Source organism: Zingiber officinale, chromosome 2B (assembly GCF_018446385.1).
Source record: "Zingiber officinale cultivar Zhangliang chromosome 2B, Zo_v1.1, whole genome shotgun sequence".
In the NCBI taxonomy this organism is placed as follows: Eukaryota; Viridiplantae; Streptophyta; class Magnoliopsida; order Zingiberales; family Zingiberaceae; genus Zingiber; species Zingiber officinale.
In genome coordinates this window covers 6,985,282-7,004,902 of record NC_055989.1, presented here as the reverse complement: position 1 = coordinate 7,004,902, position 19,621 = coordinate 6,985,282, and the positions used below count along the sequence as shown (strand labels likewise).

Sequence of the window (19,621 nt, the reverse complement as noted above, 5' to 3'; positions counted from 1 at the left end):
ATTGAACCATGTAGCTAGTTTTAGATTTTGTGTCAATCTTGTGATTGGTGATAGATACATTTTGTAATGTATTTTTCCCAAGTAGACAAGGGTACAATAGACCTCTCCACAAAATTTGGGGATTTTTGGAGGTCTAGGGAATTTCTGGTACATTTCTGAAGTTGGCTTGAAAAGGTTGATTTTTACAGAAATAGGGTGTCAGTCGACTGGTGCAGATACTAGTCAACTGGTAACAGTGTTTTTGAGCACAGAATGCTTATGTAAGCTCATTTTGTCGATACCAGTCGATTGATAACAGTAGATTTTGACCACAGAATGCTGCTGTAAGGTTCTGTCGAAGGGGGCAGTCGACTAGTACCTAGTTCAGTCGACTGATACCAACCTAAAAGTGTTTTTCACCGTTGTTCTTGACCATGTCAACTCGTTTAAATATATGAGATCCATGGAGGATAAATACATGAGTTTAGGGTCAATTTGGATGACATGTTTTCAACAATTGGGATATTGTTGGAGCTCTTTTTGATGTATGGCAAAGGGGGAGAAGTTTAGGTTTAAGTGGGAAACCTATACACCTTTGCAAGAAATCCTAGCTCGAGGGGGAGCTTAAGTGAAGGGGGAGCGATTGTTTAGGCAAAGGGGGAGAAGTTTACCTTTGCGGGAAATCCTAGCTCAAGAGAGAGCTTAGGTGAAGGGGGAGCCTAGGGATTTAGGTTCCATTATTTATGCATGAGTTAATTTGCATATTTATTTGCATATGTATTGCATTTATGTTTCCCTAACTTAAAAAGGTTGTCAAACATAAAAAAGGGGGAGATTGTTGAAGCAATATAGGTGCCCTAGGTTTTGATGTTTGGGCAAATGTTTAAGTTAGGTTTATTGTTGTATTTGATATGCATTGTGAGTGTGCAGGATATAGGTACAACAAGGAAAGCCCAAGTGTGATCTTGGTAAAGGAGGAAAGCCCAAGAATGAGTCTTGGTGGTGTAAGTCCAAGCATGTAGTCTTGGCAACGTAAGTCCAAGTGTGACTTGGCAATGGATGAACTCCCGGAGGTGAGGAGCCTCTTGGCAAAGAAAGACCCGACAATATAGACAAGGTCGAAGGAAGCTCCAGAAGGCAAGACGTGAAGGATGGGGAGACATCCGAGGGACGCGAGGCAGATGGAGGAGGCTAGAAGGCTAGGTCTAGGTTGGTCGAGCGAGGACGAGTGCATGAGAGATTGTACTCGGAGTAAAATCCTAATTTTAGGATTTTACTGTAGCGTTACTGTAGCGTTACTGTAGCAGTCGACTGATGCATGGACCAGTCGACTGATGCACTGTAGTAGAGAGCCGTTGAGAGAGCCATTGGGCTGGCACCAGTCGACTGGTGCATGGACCAGTCGACTGGTAACGAGCAAATCAGGTTGCTGACTTGTTCCAAGCTCTATAAGAAGGAGTTTGGTATGGCCGGCCAAGGTGACGAAATTAGACTTGGTTAAAGCCTAATTAGTAGTCACCAAACGTGCTCAAGGTTCTCTTGTGTCCAAGTGTTCTTGGTTGGTGTTGTGGTGAGGTTTCTCCACACACAAGGAGTTGCTTGAGTAGCCGGAGTTTGCCGGGGGTTAATCCACCGAAGGATCGGGATCGTCCACCTTACGGACAGCCGTGGAGTAGAAGCAAGTTATCTCCGAACCACGTTACATTGACGTGCATTGGTTTGCATTTCCTTTCTTTGTCTTTAACTTTCATATTCGTATTTAGTTTCGTATTGTTCCGCTGTGCAACTAACGAATACGTAGGAAGCTATCGATTTGGATGAGACGCTATTCACCCCCCTCTAGCGGGCACATCGGTCCCAACAGTATCTGCCCATAACAGAGGAGTCCATCCCTTGAGAGGAGGTCCAGCTCTATCCCGAGTGTCCGGAAAGCCTCACTTGCATATCGAGCAACCTCCCTATCGAGATCAAGACAAACCTGGTTCAATGCTTGACGCGCAATAGGGACGTCTTCGCTTAGTCCCCTGCAAAGCTACTCGGAGTCAGGCCTGAGGTAGCTGAGCATAAGCTAATCTTTTGCCTGATTCTCGGCCAGTCAAGTAGAAGAAGTTGAACTTCTCGGCCGAGCAAAATAAGATCATCCGAGTTGAGGTGGACCAGCTCTTGAAAGCAGGACATATTAGAGAAGTGAAATTCTCACTCTGACTTTCTAATATGGTCTTGGTGTTTAAGCCCAATAATAAGTGGAGAGTCTGCATCGACTTCTGAGACCTCAATCGCGTCAGTCCCAAGGACTGCTACCCGCTGCCCAGGATTGATCAGATGGTAGACTCAACCTCGGGTTGTGAAAGGATTTGCATGCTCGACGCTTACCAAGGGTACCACCGGTTGGAACCCCAAGGTTATTTTGATGTGATCAAATAAGTTAAGTTAGGTTCTATGGTATTTTAACCTTGTGTCCAAGTGTGCAGGAGCTTAGGAGCACAGGAAGTCGAGCAAAAGATGCAACTAGCGAGAAGGACGACACGGGAGAGAGTCAACAGGCTCGGTGTGTCTGAGAGACGAGGTGCTGCGGAAGAATACACCGGCAGACGAGAAGGAGGCGCGCGGCGTTTCTGAGAGACGAGAAGCCGGAGCGGAAGGTTGCTCGAGAAGGCTGGAAATTGGGTTCAGGTGAGCCCTATTCCGGATGGCCAAGATCACCCAAGCGAGCAAAGCCAGAGCGGAAGACCCAAACCGAGGTGAGTAGAACAGGAACAGAGGGTCCGGATCGAAAAAGTCAACATGGTTGACTTTAAAGGTCCAGGCGCTCGGAACCCTTTTGGGCGCCCAGAACCTCAACTTTATCAGGATCAATGTGTATGTTGACCGACGCATCGGGGATAGAATTCTATCCCACTCTAGGCGCCTGGAACACTTCCATGCGTCTCGACCAAGGCTATAAATACAACCTTGGTCCAGAAGCTAGAAATCAACAAGCATTTCTCGCATACAACACTTGTACATGCTCTAGTTGTCTTTTAGCTTCTCATTTTCTATACTTCTCCGCCTGAAGGAGATACTTAGTGCGATCCATTTCCTTGGATTAACAATCTCCCCGGTTGTAACCAAGTATAAGTTGTGAGCCTTGTCTTTTAGTTTATTTTCTTTATTTTCATACTATGCAAGTGTTCTTTTAAGTCCAAGAAGGGTATTATTTTAATTTTGTGCAGGGTCATTCAACCCCCCTTCTAGCTGGTTCAACGGTCTCTGAACACCACCAAATCCCTCTGGCACAGGAAGATCAAGAGGAGGTCAATTTCATCACTGCAGATGGTACTTTCTGTTACACCGTCATGCCTTTTGGATTACGAAATGCAGGAGCTACCTATCAAAGGATGATGGATAAGATATTCCGTGAGCAGATAGGACGGAACTTGGAGGTTTATGTGGACGACATCCTCATCAAATCCACTCTGACTATAAATTTGATCTCTAACATAGAGGAGACTTGTTGCATGCTACGACAATATGGGTTGAAGTTGAACCCATTGAAGTGCTTGTTTAGAGCTCGGGGAGGGAAGTTCTTGGGATACCTCCTTACCGAGTGGGGAATTGAGGCTAATCTAGAGAAGGTACAAGTACTTCGAGATATGAAAGCGCCTCAAAACCTGAAGGAAGCTCAGAAGATGGTGGGTAGAATAACTGCACTGTCCATATTCATATCTCAGTCTACAGATCGAGCACTGCCCTTCTTTAGGGTGCTCAGGAGAGCGGCCAAATTTCAATGGGATGAAAAATGCGACCGAGTCTTCGAAGAGTTGAAAAAGCACTTAGGAACCTTGCCCTCATTATTTAACACTATTGTAAGAGAGCCGCTCTGGGTTTATCTGTCAGTCACTCCTGAGGTCGTGGGGGCAGTGCTGGTAAAAGAGTAAGATGATGTATAGTGGTCAGTGTACTTCTTCAGCCACTTATTGAAAGGGGTCGAATCCCGATACACGACCCTGGAGAAATTGGTTTATGAATTGGTACTCATGACTCACCACTTAAGACCTTACTTCTTGGCACACCCATCATAGTCTTAACCAACGACACCATGGGGAAAATTCTTACTAAAGTGGAGGAAGCAGGCCGTCTCATCAAATAGGAAACTGAGTTAGAAGAATATGACATATAGTACCAGCCCCGAACGGTAGTTAAAGTGCAAGCCCTAGTAGATTTTTTGATGTAAGTTCATCAACCCAATTCCAAAAAAACTTAGAGGATCTATGTGGATGGGTAGTCCACCCAGCAAGGAAGTGAAATGGGGATACTCCTGATATCCCCCTAGGAAGATATCCTACAACTGGCCGTAAGGTTAAATTTCATAGCAACTAATAATGAAGTGGAGTATGAGGCACTATTGGCAGGGTTGCAGGCAGCTCAGAATGTCGGAGCCACTCGGGTAGTCATTTATTCAGATTCTTAGCTTGTGACTCAGCAAGTAATGGGTAACTTTAAGGTTAACAGTGACAAGCTGCAGCTACACTGGGAAGCATATGAGAAAATGAAAGAAGGTTTCAAGGAAGTAACCGTGACTAAGATTCCGAAAACAGATAACCAAAGGGTTGACGAACTAGCTAAAATGGCCAACTTTTTGACCACTTGGGTATTGGACAGGTCTATAGCTCAAACCTTCTTAGTAGCTCAGATAGACCTACAGAACAATATCAAGGAACAGGTCGACTGGAGAGCCCTAATGATCATTTATCTTTAGCGGGGTGTCTTACCTGTTGATCTAGAAGAAGTCAGGCTGATCGGGGAAAAGAGCTTATGTATATACCCTGATAGGAGGCCAACTGTACAAGCAAGCATTCTCCAGACCGCTGCTCAAATGCTTAGGAGCGGAGGAGGTCGAGTATGCTTTGCAAGAAGTACATCAAGGGTGTTGTGGTAACCACATTAGAGGAAGGACACTGGCTCGAAAAATATTATTGGCCGGGTATTTCTAGCCCACTCTATAGAAAGATGCTCAACGATTGGTAAATACTTGTTTATCTTGCCAAAAGCATCAAAATCTGACCCATCGGCCGACCGACACTTTTAAAACTTCAATAGTCTTATGCCCCTTTGATCAACGAGCATGGACATTGTGGGACCATTCCCCATGGCACCAGGCCAGAAACGATTCTTACTCGTAGCAGTAGAATACTTTTCCAAATGGATGGAAGCAGAAGCTCTGGCCAAGATTACCGAGGGGGCCATTAGTCAATTTCTGTGAAAGAACATCTTATGCCGATTTGGAATACCGCACAAGCTGGTCTCAGACAATGGAAGGCAATTCCAAGGGCGTAAAATCTAGGAGTGGCCTCAAGGATTTGGAATAGCCCAGGCCTTCACATCCGTGGCTTACCCTCAAAGTAATGGGCAGACAGAGGTCACCAACAGAGAGATAGTTCAGGGGTTGAGGGTCAAGATGGATCATGTAGGCGGTGATTGGGTGGAAGAGCTGCCTAGCATCCTCTCGGCATACCGCACGACTCCACTAGAAAGCACTAGGCTCATCCCGTTTCACCTGGTCTACGGTAGTGAAGCAATTGTGCCCATAGAGGTCAGGGTGCCATCTGTTAGAAGGTTGTTGGATGATGAGGAGAACACTGAGCGACGACTTTTAGAACTGGACTTTATCAGTGAAACTGGACAGCAAGCAGTTGCCTGGTTAACTGCCTATAGGCAGTGGATGCGTCAGAATTAAGATAGGAGGGTGATTCCGAGGTTCTTCAGAGAAGGAGACTTAATATGGAAAAGGACAAAGCCTGTAGGAGAGGTAACCAAATTAGCACCTTAGTGGGATGACCCATATAGAATTGTTAAGAGGTTAGCATCAGGTGCCTACTACTTGCAGGATCCTCGGGGTAGGAGGTTAGACCGCCCTTGGAGTGTTAACTACCTCCAGCCCTACCATACTTGAGTGAGTCATTCCTTTATAAGATTTGAGATTAGGATAACATGGCTAGTCGGGCATGAAATACTCGGCCAAGGTAACTCAGTTTGGAACACTCATGAATCTTTTTTAAGACCTGCTCAGGTCCCAGTGCTAAGCCTAAAACAACACGAGTTCCACTTAATAGGGACTAGAGACTAAGGAAAGGGCATAAAATCTAAAGGGAAGATAGTAAGAGGAATAGTAGAAATTAACTTTTATAAATACAATGGGTAGATGTTCATGCACAATAAGAAGGGTTATTCAAATTTTGAGAACACATCATCGGACAACTCTCTGAGGATCCGGCGATGATCCAAGAAGTCCTTGGGAGGATAGGGAGACAGATAGCCTCCCTCCTTGAGTTGCAGAGTGTTCCTATCGCCCCGTAAGCCACAAACCTGACAAAGGTGATTCCCCACTTGCGAGCCAAATTTCGGAGGGCGTAAATATTCTTCCCGGCTTGCACGGAGACGATCGTTCTTCCCTTCCTTATAAGTCTTTAAAGCAATAACAGAGTTAAATAAGGTAGACTGAGCCTGAGACATCTTTGTCTGCAAGGAGCCTAGCTCTATTGTCTGAGACTCCAGATTACTTCTCTGGTCCATAAGAAGCATGTCTTTGGATTGTAGCTCTTGAGTCAGGCAATTCATCTCTTTGTTGTTGTACGTTGAGTCAGTTCTGACTGAACTTCTTAACACTTAGTCTCGGATGACTTTAGGAGATCTTCAAGTCTACTCTTATCATCTCGGAGACGACCGATCTCTAGTTGGACTTCTCCCAGTGTTTGTTCCTGGGAGGCGTTCACCTTCCTTAAGGTCGCCATCTCTACCTTTAGTTAGGACATGACTGAGGCAGGGTCAGATATGTGAGATTCTAGGTCGGCCACAGTATCCTTTAAAATTTTATTTTGCTGATATAAGAAGGAGAATGTCTGACTCAATACTATGGACTCAGCAAAAGCTTGTGCAGGTAAGCAAGTAGTTAGAGTAAAGAAAAGGGAGGTGATAAGGGAGAGTGAAAGTCTACCACGGCATATCCTTCAGAGAACCGATCTAGTTGAGCAGGCAGAGGGAGAGTATGCATTTGTTGCAGGCCCTCCTCCCAATGGGTCGCTAATTGACCCCTCAGTGTGAGACGACTAGTTTTGGCATTTGATTGATGGTGCAAGCCTCATTCCGATGGTTTAGTGGCTCGATAATGATTATAGCTAGAGGGCTGCTATTGTGACGGTCCATCAGTGGTCTCACGAGAGGGAGGATGAGTCATGGCTCAACAGTGGTTGGGAGGTGCAGAGGTAGATAGTTGGGAGGAAGAAGGTCCAGACTAGGTAGTAGGGGTAGCTTGAGACACTGGCATATGAGGCCCCTTGGTGGAGGAAGAAGGCTCGGGTGAGACATTCGGTGTAGCTTGGGATGCTGGAGCAGAGGGCAACTCTATGATAATTTCTTCTTTAATGACTTGAGCCTTCCCTCGCTCAGCTCCGACCTTGGCTCTGGGCGGCATAATAGGGTTGTTCGGGAGTTGGGGATCAGGAACGGAAGTAGAGGTTAGTTGGGATGGTGGAGCAGCAGTCTGAGCCCCGGATGCTAAACCAAGTCTCATAGGTCTGCGCCTAGACCATCGCGAAAGCGGCTGCTCGTCCAAGTCTAATTCCCCTAATGGAGTCAAAGGCTGACGGGCAAGGGGAACTGGAGGAGTGCGCCTCACGGGCTCAGCAATAGAGCGGGCATGCGAGGCCGCCCGGGCGACCGGACAAGCAACATTTGGGGCTACCGCCTCGAGGGCAGGTGGAGCCAAATGCGAGAGGCCTCGCCTGTCTAGAATTATACGACCTCGATGGTTTATTTCTCTGTCGCTCAGGAGAATAGGCCTAGTCACAGAGGCTCGGGTCAGCGTATTTGCTGTAAAAAGAGTGCTAGAATCGGAATTGAATAACAAAGGCAAGTCAGGGCAGGATAACCCTTATCCAGAGAGCGTGGCAGCTCTAAGGGGATGCGGCTCAACCAGAATAGAAACTGCGTGTCCTCGATCAGTAGTAGGAGCAAATCCAAATGCCAACCTACCAGTTAGGGCGCTGAAGGAAGAGTTGATCGCCACTGGGTAGGTCACTCCGGGGCAAGGGGAAAACGCAGGAAAAAAAAATTTCCTTCCAGTCTAATTCTGAGGAGGGGAGGGGAGCAAAGAAGGTGGCGCGATACGGGTTTGAAGATGAAAAAGGCCCTCACTATGATGATGAGGAGTAAAAAAGTAGTGGAACAGACGAGGAGACCGGGGTACGTCGCACACTTCACAGAGTAGGACGAATCCACACAAGATCCTCGTGGAATTGGGGGTGAGTTGGCCAAGAGGAATTCAAAAGTAATTATTCACTTCAGAAAAAAAAAAAAAAAAGGTGGATAAGAAGACAGAGGCCGACAACAAATTGTTCTTTGAAAAAGTCACATACCCCGCCGGAGGGGAGGAGACCCTGTGAACCTCAGAGGGTATAATGATATGTATAGCCACGAGGATTTCATAAGAGAAGCGGAGATCATCTAGATCCATGCCGGTGAAGGTTGAAACTCCGAGAGTGTAAGTAGGCGCAGGGGAATCCATGAGAGGGTGCAAACATGAAATAAAGGAGGCAGAGCGCCAGAGGTAGCAGAAGCAAGATAAAGACTGAAGCTAGAGGCAAGAGGCTCCGGGGAAAGGTAGGAGGAGGATATTTGTAGCTGTTAAGGGGAGAATAGAGGGCCTCGACATCGGCGCCAATCCTACGATCGGTATACTAGAAAGAGGATATTATTCGTGCGCACTATAATAAGGGTGGTTGTTCGATTGCCCCCAAGAACCTTGCCAGAAAAGTCTTGTCAGAAAAGGCCGCAGCCAAAGACACGTGGAAACACTCGACTGGACGCCTTTATGATCTCATAAGTGGACTAAGCTCTGATAGTTCCAATATGGGTGATAGTTCCAATATGGGCAGATGGTAAGACCCAGCAACCATGACTTACCGCAGTGATTCAGGGCCAGTCGAGTAGCTCTATCAGTTAACCTGGTTGGGCTAACCTGATTAGGGAAATAGAGTGGGAAAGGGGAAGCAGTGCCTGATCAGGGCAATGACCCTGAATAAGGCCCTCTCAGGTAATAAGCTATCCAGTCTTTTCATGCAAGTTGGTAGCACTCCACCAATTTACAAAATCATAGAAGGGGCCAGGAGGCTTAATGGGACTCTGTAGTATATGAACATCACACCACACACGAACAACAAGTTCATTGGCACAAAATTTCACAATATAGAGCACTCACTGGTATCAAGAAATTTGAAGTCTTACTTGTCTTATGTTACTACAAGTGGACTGGTATCAGTCAAAAGAGGGAAAAGCTTCATCAGGAAGCTCCTTGAGAAGGCGAGTCCGGTCTAAGAAGCCGTCAGGAGGGGTTGATCGGAGAAAGCCTTTCTTGTAGAGCTGTAGCAGGGCCCACACCGCCATAGTAGATCATCCGGTCAATGAGACTACCTATCTTAACCCCAAATTCTTTAGAAGCAATGAAGGTGGCCTTGTAAGCTTCCAGACGAGCAGCCTCGCCGGCTTGATAGTCTGTCAGCTCGCTCTTGGCCTTGTCAACATCAACTCGGAGCATAGCTAGCTCTTGATGTGTCATGGTGGCCTCATCCCGGCCCTTAGAGAGGTCCACCTGAAGGGTAGCCTTGGCTAACTCCCACTGCTTTTGGAGGGCAACTTCTTGATCCACATTAGCAGGCAGATCTGCCTTTTCTGTTGCCAGGTCCCTCTCTAGCAAGTTATAGGCCCCTTGGAGCTCCTACAGCTTTGAAGAAAGAGTGGCGACCTCTATTTCCCTCTCCTCTAGGTCCGCTAGGATTTGGATGCGTCTCAGCTCCTCAGATTTCAGTTTGGCAGAGCTGGTCTTCAAGGCGGCCTCCAAAGATCACACCTTTGCAAGCTCCGCACGAGATAGGTCCTGGGCAGCTCAAGTTCTATCCTCCGTCTCTTGCAAATGGGATTGGACCGGGCTCTCTAGGGTTGTTAGATCGATAGCCTGACCTGCAACCGAAGGAGATGTCAGCTCCTGAAGTCGACCTCGAAGTGCCTCGTTTTCCCGATGAAGACTGGCCACATATTGGGCAAGGCTCATCCCCATGATAGAAGTCTATAAAAAAACGACGGTATTATTAGTGATAGAAGGGCATGAGGAAGAATCAAGTAAAACTTACCTCCACTAGACGTTGGGAGAATAGGTCAGCCAGGTCCAGTGGAAGACATTCCAAAATATGGTCGGCGGAGGCTTTCCAAGAGTCGACCAGAGCACTGTGATGTTGCACCTGACCGCGAAGGGGGGAAGAGCTCGAGGGGGCTGGATCTAACACCTGAAGGGACAGTAGTTGAAAGGAGGAGGAGAAGATATACCGTCCCTTGGATCGTTCCTTGGTGCGAGCTAGAGGCGCCATAACCGCAGGGGATGGGTGGCTCAAAGACGGAAGAAAGGGAGTCGTGGAGTCTCTGGGTTGATCTTACACTCAGGGGACAGTATGTTCCTGGGTGGGGACTTGGACAGGAGGAGAAGACGCAGCCTCTATGGTAAAGGAAGGGTTTGCCGGGGCGAGGGTTGTTGCCTTAGAAGAGGCTTGCAAAATGGGAGGCCTAGACAGAGAGGATTGGACTGAAGGAATAACACACTTCCTCTTACACTGAAGTCGTAAACGCTTCTCAGGAGCGGGAGAAGGAGCCCTCTCACTAGCAGTTGCCTCAGTGGGGAGGGGTTCGGTTCTGGGGCTCTCAGGGTCCCCCGATTGATGAGAAGAAGCCTTTGCGGAAGCACGGGCCTAGGGGACTTCCTGACCCACCAAAATCTCTTGGCCCAGCTGCCGCAGGATAGCATTGGAAAACTTAGAAGAGTCAAGGGCGTAAGCTCGAAACATAGCAGCTTCTGCAAAACAAAGGGAAAATACCTCAGTTAGTGAAGACTTGAAAGGGAGAGATCTTGAATCTTACCAAAAGGAGCGCTCAAAGGTGTCTGGATAGGGCTGAGCCCGAAAGTGTATAGCACACTCTCTCATGACAAAAAGGGAAGCTAAAGTTGCACTCCCTTCAATTTTTCAGAAGCCGTGAGACAGTCTGGGTGATGCTGATGATCACTCAGTTCGGAGGGGGTGGGTACAGTGTGACGTCATTCTATAGGCCAAGACACAGATCCAGGCAATTGGAAGAAGAATCGAGACTTCCTTCCCTTATTGGAGGTAGGCATTCCTTCAAAGAACTTGTATCTGACCCTTGATTGCACCATGAAGACACCCGGTTCAAAGCATTTGAGAGCATAGAAATGGTGAAAAAGCTAGGGAGTCAAAGGGATCCAATACAAGTGACACATAATCACCATTTTGCACATAGCGTGGAAGGCGTTAGGGGCGAATTGCGAAAGGGGAATTCCAAAATACCGGTTTAAAGAAGAAAAGAAGGTAGGAATAGGAAAGCGAAGGCCGCTGAGAAGCTGGTCTTTGAAGAAAGTCAGGTAGCCGGCAGGAGGAGGATAATGATGATCATCAGGCCCCGAAGGGTGAAGCTTGTAAGCATCGAAAAGCTGCTATCCAAATAGCCCTAAGGTCACTTCTATCCAAATCGGAGCGAAAATATGTGTACCAGGGTGTTACCATCTCAATGACCATGGCATAGTTAACAGAGGGGGGAGAGGAAGAGGAAGCAGAAGTACTTACAGAAGGGACACATGAAGGGGAAGCGAGGGAGCAAAGGCGGATAAAGAAGAAAGGATCCGAAGGAAGACGAAGCACTGATGATTAATGGTGGACGACCTTTATGGTTTTTAAATCAAAACCCTTAGGTTTATGAGCCAGACAACTGAAATGGCGAGGCGCACGTCAGTAGTCAGATCCCGAGGAGACGCATCCTGGAGTCGCATGCAAAACATGCATCAGACATAATGAGAAAGTTCATGGGACACGTGTCCATTCCCTAGGAAGTGGCATTTATGATGGAAGTGATAGAAAAATCATGAAAGGGATATACGAAGAGGAGTACCTTACCTCGGGAAGACTCCGCCTCGAGGATCAAAAAGTCCAGGCGACAGCCTCGGGAAAGGGAGTAAAAGACAACGGGAAACATTGATTGAAATTTGACACCTCCACCCATTCTCGAAAGCAGAGTAAAGTTCGAATTTGATTAAAGCCCTATCTTTGTGATCGCAAGAACATGTGGTTGAGTCCACTAGCCCAACTCCTTCCAAGCCACAAGTGATGTCCTTCTAGACCAGTTCTCGATCGGGTTCCAGATCAATGCCCGATCATGTTTCCAGATCAATGTCCGATCAAGTTTTCAGATCAATTCTTAGTCAAGCCGCCAGATCAATTCCTAGTTAGGCCGCCAGATCAATTCCTGGTCAGACCTCCAGAGCACTTCCCGCTCAGGCCTCTAGCCTGGTCAGGCTTTCAGAGCTCTTCCTGGTCAGGCCTCCAAAGCACTTCCCGGTTAGGCCTCCAGAGCACTTCCCGCTCAAGCCTAGAGCACTTCCGAGTTAGGCCTCCAGATCACTTCTTGGTCAGATCTTCGGTCCATGGGTAGTTCATGATTTCAGACTCTCACCCCAACACAAGTTATAAGTAAGCATGCTCTCACGCTTCTAAACTCTCACCCCAACGCTAGTATGCTCTCACGCTTCCAGACTCTCATCCCAGAGCGAGTTATAAGTGAGCATGCTCTCACGCCTCCAGACTCTCTCCCCAGCACCTCCAGACTCTCTCCCCAGCGTGAGTATAAGTGAGCATGCTCTCACGCTTCCAAACTCTCGCCCCAGAGCGAGTTTTAAGTGAGCATGCTCTTACGCCTCCAGACTCTCGCCCCAGCGCGAGTTATAAGTGAGCTTGTTCTCACGACCAACGACCTCTCGGTCGGGATTCCAGACTCTCGCCCCAGCGCGAGTTATAAGTGAGCATGCTCTCATGCTTCCAAACTCTCGCCCTATAAATGAGCATGCTCTCACGCCTCCAGACTCTCGCCGCAGTGCAAGTTATAAGTGAGCTTGCTGTCAAGACCAACGACCTCTCGGTTGGGATTCCAGACTCCCGCCCCAGCGTGAGTTATAAGTGAGCATGCTCTCACGCTTCCAGACTCTCGCCCCCAGCGCGAGTTATAAGTGAGCTTGCTCTCACGACCAACGACCTCTCGGTCAGGACTCCAGACTCATGCCTTAGCGCAAGTTTATTAGTCAATCTTTCTATCTGTTCACCCCTGAGCAAATTATCAGCAAGCAGAACTTCCGTTAAATACCCCGAGGTTGTGTAAATGTAACGCCCGAAAATTCTCAAACTTGCATTAGAATTATTCTGTGATTTTTCTGGAATTTTTAGATATTTTTCCGGAATTTTCCGAGTAGCGGAAGTAGCAAAAGTAATTAGAAGAATAAAAAGGCTTAAGCGGGAATCGAACCCGGGACCTCTCGGGTCCGCTAAACCTTTAGTTAGCCTTAGTAACCGGTGAACCCAGCAGGACCGTGCTGAAAGAAAGAGGAACCAATTATATTTATATTAGAGTTGGGTTCAAAAATCCACTTAATATAAATTAAGAACTTAAGTTGGGTTTGGTTTAATTTGGTTCGGCAGCCTCTCCTCACAAAAACCTCACGCCACCTTCTTTTCTCCAAAACCTCACCGCCGCCCATACCTCTCCCTCTCCTTCTCTCGGTGCCCTAGCCCAAGGTCCCTAGGTTCATCTTCCGGCGACGACTCCAACATGAAAGAGGTTCTTCTCCGCGAGAGGAACGCGAAGACGTGATCGGATCGTCGAGAAGGTCATCTCCACCGGAATTCTAGCGAATAGAATCGTAAGAAATTACGAACAGGAGGTAAGAAACCCCTCACCTGCAGTATAATAGCTCCGTTTGGTTTCCTACGCATTAGTTTTAGCTATATGCAGGTTTTTCGGCACATAGGGTGTGTTTAAACCCTCCTCGAGGATTAGGGATCTAGTTGAGCACCTCTAGACGGGCCGGACACGTTGTTCTCCTTTAGTTGGAGATTCTAGACGTTGTCGGGTGCCTAGAGGTGATCTCCCTATTAGAGGAGAGAGTTGGAGCACACCAAGTGTTCGGTAAAATGTTAGTGTAGCTAAATACCACCTCAGTTATGTTTAATAGCTCAGTTAAATGCATTAGAAGCATTTAAAACAGCACATTAGTTTAGTTCAATTTTATGGGACTACGGTCCAATGGGTGGGCTCCCACAGTCGCCTCTAGGTTCAGATAACCTAGCTCTAGGTTCAGATAACCTAGAAACAGCAAGTTAAAACAGTTAGCTATATTCAGTATTTTATTTTCAGTGGCACTGTATTGGATCAGATATCCATTGGGTTGGACTCCCACAGTCGTCCCTAGGTTTAGATAACCTAGTTAACCCTACTAAATTCGGGACTTGCAAACCCGGGTCTAGTTAGGGATGCGCGCACAGCAAGTATAGTTGCCGGGCCCAAACAGCATGATTATTATTTTCACTTATTATGAAATAGTTTTCAAAACTCAAAATTAGTTATGTTAGTTGAGTTTGAATTCAGTACCAGTTTAGCTTCAGTTTAGCTCTTCCTTGCTTATACATTATGATAGCTCACGTTCAGTTCTAGATTGCGATGCTTGTATGATCATATGCCATGTTTATATGTTTAGCTTAGTCAGTTTCTTTCAAATAGCATGCTTTAAAAATCATATTGCATCGTTGCATGTTTTTGTGAGGTAGATGGTTTCTTACTAAGCTTGTTAGCTTACAGATACTACTTTTCTTATACTGCAGATAAAGGTAAAGGAAAAGTGGACTAGCAGTGGAGGCTGGAGGTCAATGCAGATCAAGATGTGTGTGGAAGGAACTGGAATAAAAGATCCTCTAGAGATTTAGCATTTACTTTAGCACTTTGCAGTTATTGGTTTCAGTTTACATGTTTTATACACTTTTGAACATTAGCAAATTTTAAACAATTAGAACTTTTAGAAATCTCTACGTTCATGCACTTTAAGTTGTTAAAATGCATGTTAGCGAGTAAAATGCCATGAACCAGTAAACCTTGCTTTAGCTTAAGTTTAGAATAGTTACTACATGTTATTAGAATAGTTTATCATGCATTAGATAGTTGTTATATGGTATTTTGGCACACCAGAGTGCTGAAATCAGAGTCCCCGGGCGAAATCAGACTCTGATCGGTCTCCAGACCGATCAGAGCCTGGGCAGTGCCACTGGATCGGTCAGCCGACCGATCCAGACAGATGCAGTACGCTACTGTATCCTCCTGATCGGTCAGCCGACCGATCCAGCGCGATACAGTAGCGTTCCAGGGGATCTTAGGTACCTGGATCGGTCAGCCGACCAATCCAAACACACCTGGATCGGTCTGCCGACCGATCCAGTTGGGAACAGAACGTTCCCCAGCTCCGATCAATCCACGGACCGATCCAACCAAGAGCAATCGATCCAGTCCAGCTTGGATCGATTGGGAAGCTCAGGTTTCGTCCAAGAAACTTACCAGTCCAGCTCCTTGACCGTAGGGGATGTAGGATACACCAGGTATCCCTTAGATCATCTCCCTTAGCACAGGTAGAACCAATAACATGTATTAGATCAGATATCAGTAGCATAAAAACTCAAATTAGATCAGTTTTCCGCATAGCCAGTCCAGTAGTAATGTAGCGATTCGCCTTACAGTCTAGTAGTAGAAGGCGGGTCGTTACAGTAAAACAAGAAAAGGTCAGGGGAAATTAAGCAGTTAGATCGGTGGCACTATTAATAGTCTGGGAAAGGGAATAGCGTGGAAAGTGACAACAGCTAAGTAAAAAAGACTAAGGTTTGGGTCTAGTCAGCAAGACAGAAGGCGCTAGATGACAACAAAGTCAGAGAATTGTAACTGACTGTTAGAGACTGATTGCTGTATGTTAGGGAATATTCCAAGGGTCGGTCATCATCTGTGAGTGGATCCTTCTTCCGTCCCACGTGTACTCCATCACCCGACAAGTCCTGACACCCGACATCCTCTGACATGGGCAAGGCTCTAGAAGTACGCACGGTCATATAAAAAGGGAGGTCCTCTCCCGTACACACAGGTACGCTCTCTCGCACATTCACACTTGTCTTCTATTTTTCTTTCTCTTTCGTACACTGTTTCTCTGGGAAAAAAATACCTGACTTGACCGTCGGAGAGCCTCCTCCGAGGACTTTTTCCTGGTTTCTGGCCTCTAACACCCCGAGTGTTTGTCTGAGTGCGCGTAGAGCTCAAATACCAACGGCTCAATACTCGCCGTCCGTCAGCGCCCCGTGGGGTCTGTTCTTGTAGGCGTATATAAGAAGGGTATCCCAGTCGCCTCTCTGTCAACACCAGCGACAGCTCATCCGACCTTTGCTTGACTCAGATTCCGAACATGATCAGCATATAATAATGACGAGCAAGATGTGCATTCAAGGCTAATGAAGCTAAACTATGAATGTGTTCCTCAATGGTGATTTTACTTGATATTTTTCTCAATGATCGGAACGGCAATTCTAGTCTGTGAAGGTTTTGGAGGTCAAATTCAACTTCGTTATTGGGAAGTTTTATTGGCATGCACTATGGTGCTTCTGTTCCTTCTAGTGGAAACTGTACTTCGAGCAATTAGTGGTCTGGTGCGCACTCATCTTTACAATGAATTTGTTGACTGTCGAACCCATATTTTAACTTACCAATAACTTTGTGTGACATGTAGGAATTCTCATTAAATCTATTACTAGAAACCATCATTGGATATATGAATCCAGGTAAACCTATAGCCAACTTGGCTTTCAAATTATACGCATCAGAGGCTCACCTTTTAGCATCCTCTGTCATGTATAACTTCAAATTGTCATCGTGAGTTTATTCATTATCTTAATTCTTCCATTGTTGGATGCTTGATTTTATTCATCATTAATTATATACAAAATGAGCTTCACTGATTTTATATTATTTTTAACTTTAGTCTTTATAATATGTTTTTAAAAAATAAGGATATAAATTTTATTGAATAAATAAAAGTTTAATATAAATTATAAAAATAACAATATTGATTGTTGAGTTCATTAAAATTTTTAATAATATTCTTAAATAATTTTAAATTCAGTTCATAAATAAATTTGAACCCAATTAATTTTGCTTTGCCTCGACTAATTTACACCTTACAAGAAATAACATAAAAAGATATTTTTAAAGGATTTACAAATTGAAAAATTACATATTTAGTCCTTAATTGGCTATGAGAAGATGATTCACGGACAAGAAGTTAGTGCCAAGGCTAGGCGGCTTTTGAATTACTTGCCTGTTATGGACTCTGTTAGTATCATTTGTCTCTTGTAGTTCTTTGTTCTGACTTTTGATAGTGAGGGAGAGAGAAGGAATGGTCTATTTAAAGAGAGTGAGACAAGGAAATGTCAGAAGAAAATAGAACCATTGCAAATAGCATTAGTAGTGTATGTAAGGACTTATGTTACCTATTAGTAGTGTGTGTTGTGTCTTTTCTTTTAATTTTTCATGTATGCGTCTTGAGGGCATGGATGAGGATGACATTATGTGTGATATTTATCTATGTAATTTGCTTTTTTTAAAAAAAAAATTGTGTGTTTGTTGTGTTGTGCTGTGAAAGAAAATTATCTTAAGAAAAAAATATATAATTAGGTTTGACAAAGATCAATTTGAGTTTTGAATTTCCTAAGATTCTCTTGTAGTCAATAATAAGCCTTAGACGAAGAACCTCCTTAGCAAAGGGAGAAGAACTATGCAAGAACAGCTGTATTAGGAAGTCAATTTGAATTTTGAAGTTTCTAAGATTCTATTACAGTCAATAATAAGCCTTAGATGAAGAACCTCCTTAGCAAAGGGGGAAAAAAATCATGCAATAACAGCTGTATTAAAAAGGTAAATTTGAGTTTTGAATTTTCTAAGATTCTCTTGCAATCAATAATAAGTCTTAGATGAAGAACCACCTTAGCAAAGGGAGAAAAATCATGCAATAACAACTGTATTTAATTTCGAATTTATCAGCACACATAGAATCATCCTTTGAAACATGAGCTTGACGTTTCTACAAGAAGCAAGATAAGCAAAACTAAAACAAGGCTACCAACAAAAAAAAAAATTATCGAAGTTTGTGAGTGTCCTGTTGAAGTTTCGCTCTTATATCATTTGAGTTTCCTATTGAACGGGTGAAAAAATAGATTTCCAGTCATCTAAACAATTAGTATGTTTTGTGCACATTTTAAGCATGGGAAGAAAAAAGGCATATTAGACAATTTAAAAAAAAAAAATCACTTGGCTCATGAAAGCATGTTCTGTTATTAACGACACAGAATCAAAATTAAGTGTAAATGGTTGCTAATTCGACAGAAGAGGATGAGGTGGAAAGATTCAGTTCATTTACCTGGGATGCACGATAGTTGTTCGTCTATGGAACTCATCCGACTTCTTTGGTGTTGAACTTTTCGTGAGACCATATTTTGACTACAAAGATGAACATGAAGAAAAAGATGCCAATTATTAGTCAATAACTTCTTTAATGTATATTCATACTAAGAGAGTGAGTGTACATTCAACATCACACACTCAACTAATACTATTTTACTTGATTCTTAACTGGATGTCAGATCCCATGAGAATTTGTAGTGTTGTAATTCAGGAACTCAGTTTAGAAATTAAAAATGCATTTCCTAAAGTTTTCCTTCTTTCAGAATGAGATTAAGATCAAGAATGAATTTGGTTGGTTTTTCAGTTGCAGATTACTTGATGCTGGAACTAAGAGATGCAACGTAACGATGCTCATTCAATGCTACAAGCTCGCTCCGCCTTTCCTGTTCCATTCTTGCAACAAAATCTTCAATGGATCGCTGATCACTTGAGGTCTTTCTGGGGAATCACTTATTCTTGGATGTCAATCAGCATCCTCACAAGGTTCGCCACCCGACGACGGCCTGATGTCAGAATCTGAGTCCCCAGACTCCAGAGGGGTGGCATTGTCGGAGTCGTTGCTGCTGTTTTCCGGTCGGTTCTGGGGACTGAACCCTGCGTCGGCCTCCAAATCCCTCAAAATCTCTATCAGAAACGACGCTGCTAGGAAGGTCAACCGTAGCGACGGCAGCAGTTCCGGCCAAAGAGGAATCAGAAGCCTGTCAGAGAAAGGATCGGGCGCGGGCGGAGACAAGCAGAGCGGCGGTGTCCAACGGCGATATTTCAGCCTCGCGGGCCTACAGGTCCAGGGTCCTGGATAGCTCTCGCACCTACAACTACGCCCACTGTTCTAGAATCGCCGGCGACCCCGCGTCCTCCAGGATTGCAACGACTGGAGTATCGAGATTGAAGGAGAAATTTGAAATTTAAAAATTTTGGGCAGCGTAAGGCGGATGGGACATTATGGCACAAGGGAAGGCGGATGGGACATTATGGCACTCAACGGTCAGGTTGCATTATTGCTCTCAACGGTCAAACTCCGTGTCCAGCTGTTGTCAATTGCTGTGGTAAGTAAATCGGCTGATAAGAACAAAAGAAAAGATAAATTTTTATGAGTGGTTCGTATACTGTTGCAGAGCCTCCTTAGCATCAAGAGAGCGATCCGGTGTGAAACAATAGTGTTTATACCCTTCATTTAATTTTCTTGTTTACTGGAATTGTTTGGTTGGGTGAAGTTTAGACTACAAATAATTAATTCAGT

General features: G+C 45.1%; 1 long non-coding RNA gene across 1 annotated transcript; it reads right to left on the bottom strand.

Annotated features, from left to right (window-relative positions):
• Positions 1 to 18,228: 18,228 nt before the first annotated feature.
• On the bottom strand, positions 18,229 to 19,343 carry LOC122048962. Its single transcript, XR_006130758.1, has 2 exons — positions 18,697 to 19,343; positions 18,229 to 18,417 (listed from the first exon to the last, which is right to left on the bottom strand). It is a non-coding gene; the product is annotated as an uncharacterized LOC122048962 (long non-coding RNA).
• Positions 19,344 to 19,621: the final 278 nt, after the last annotated feature.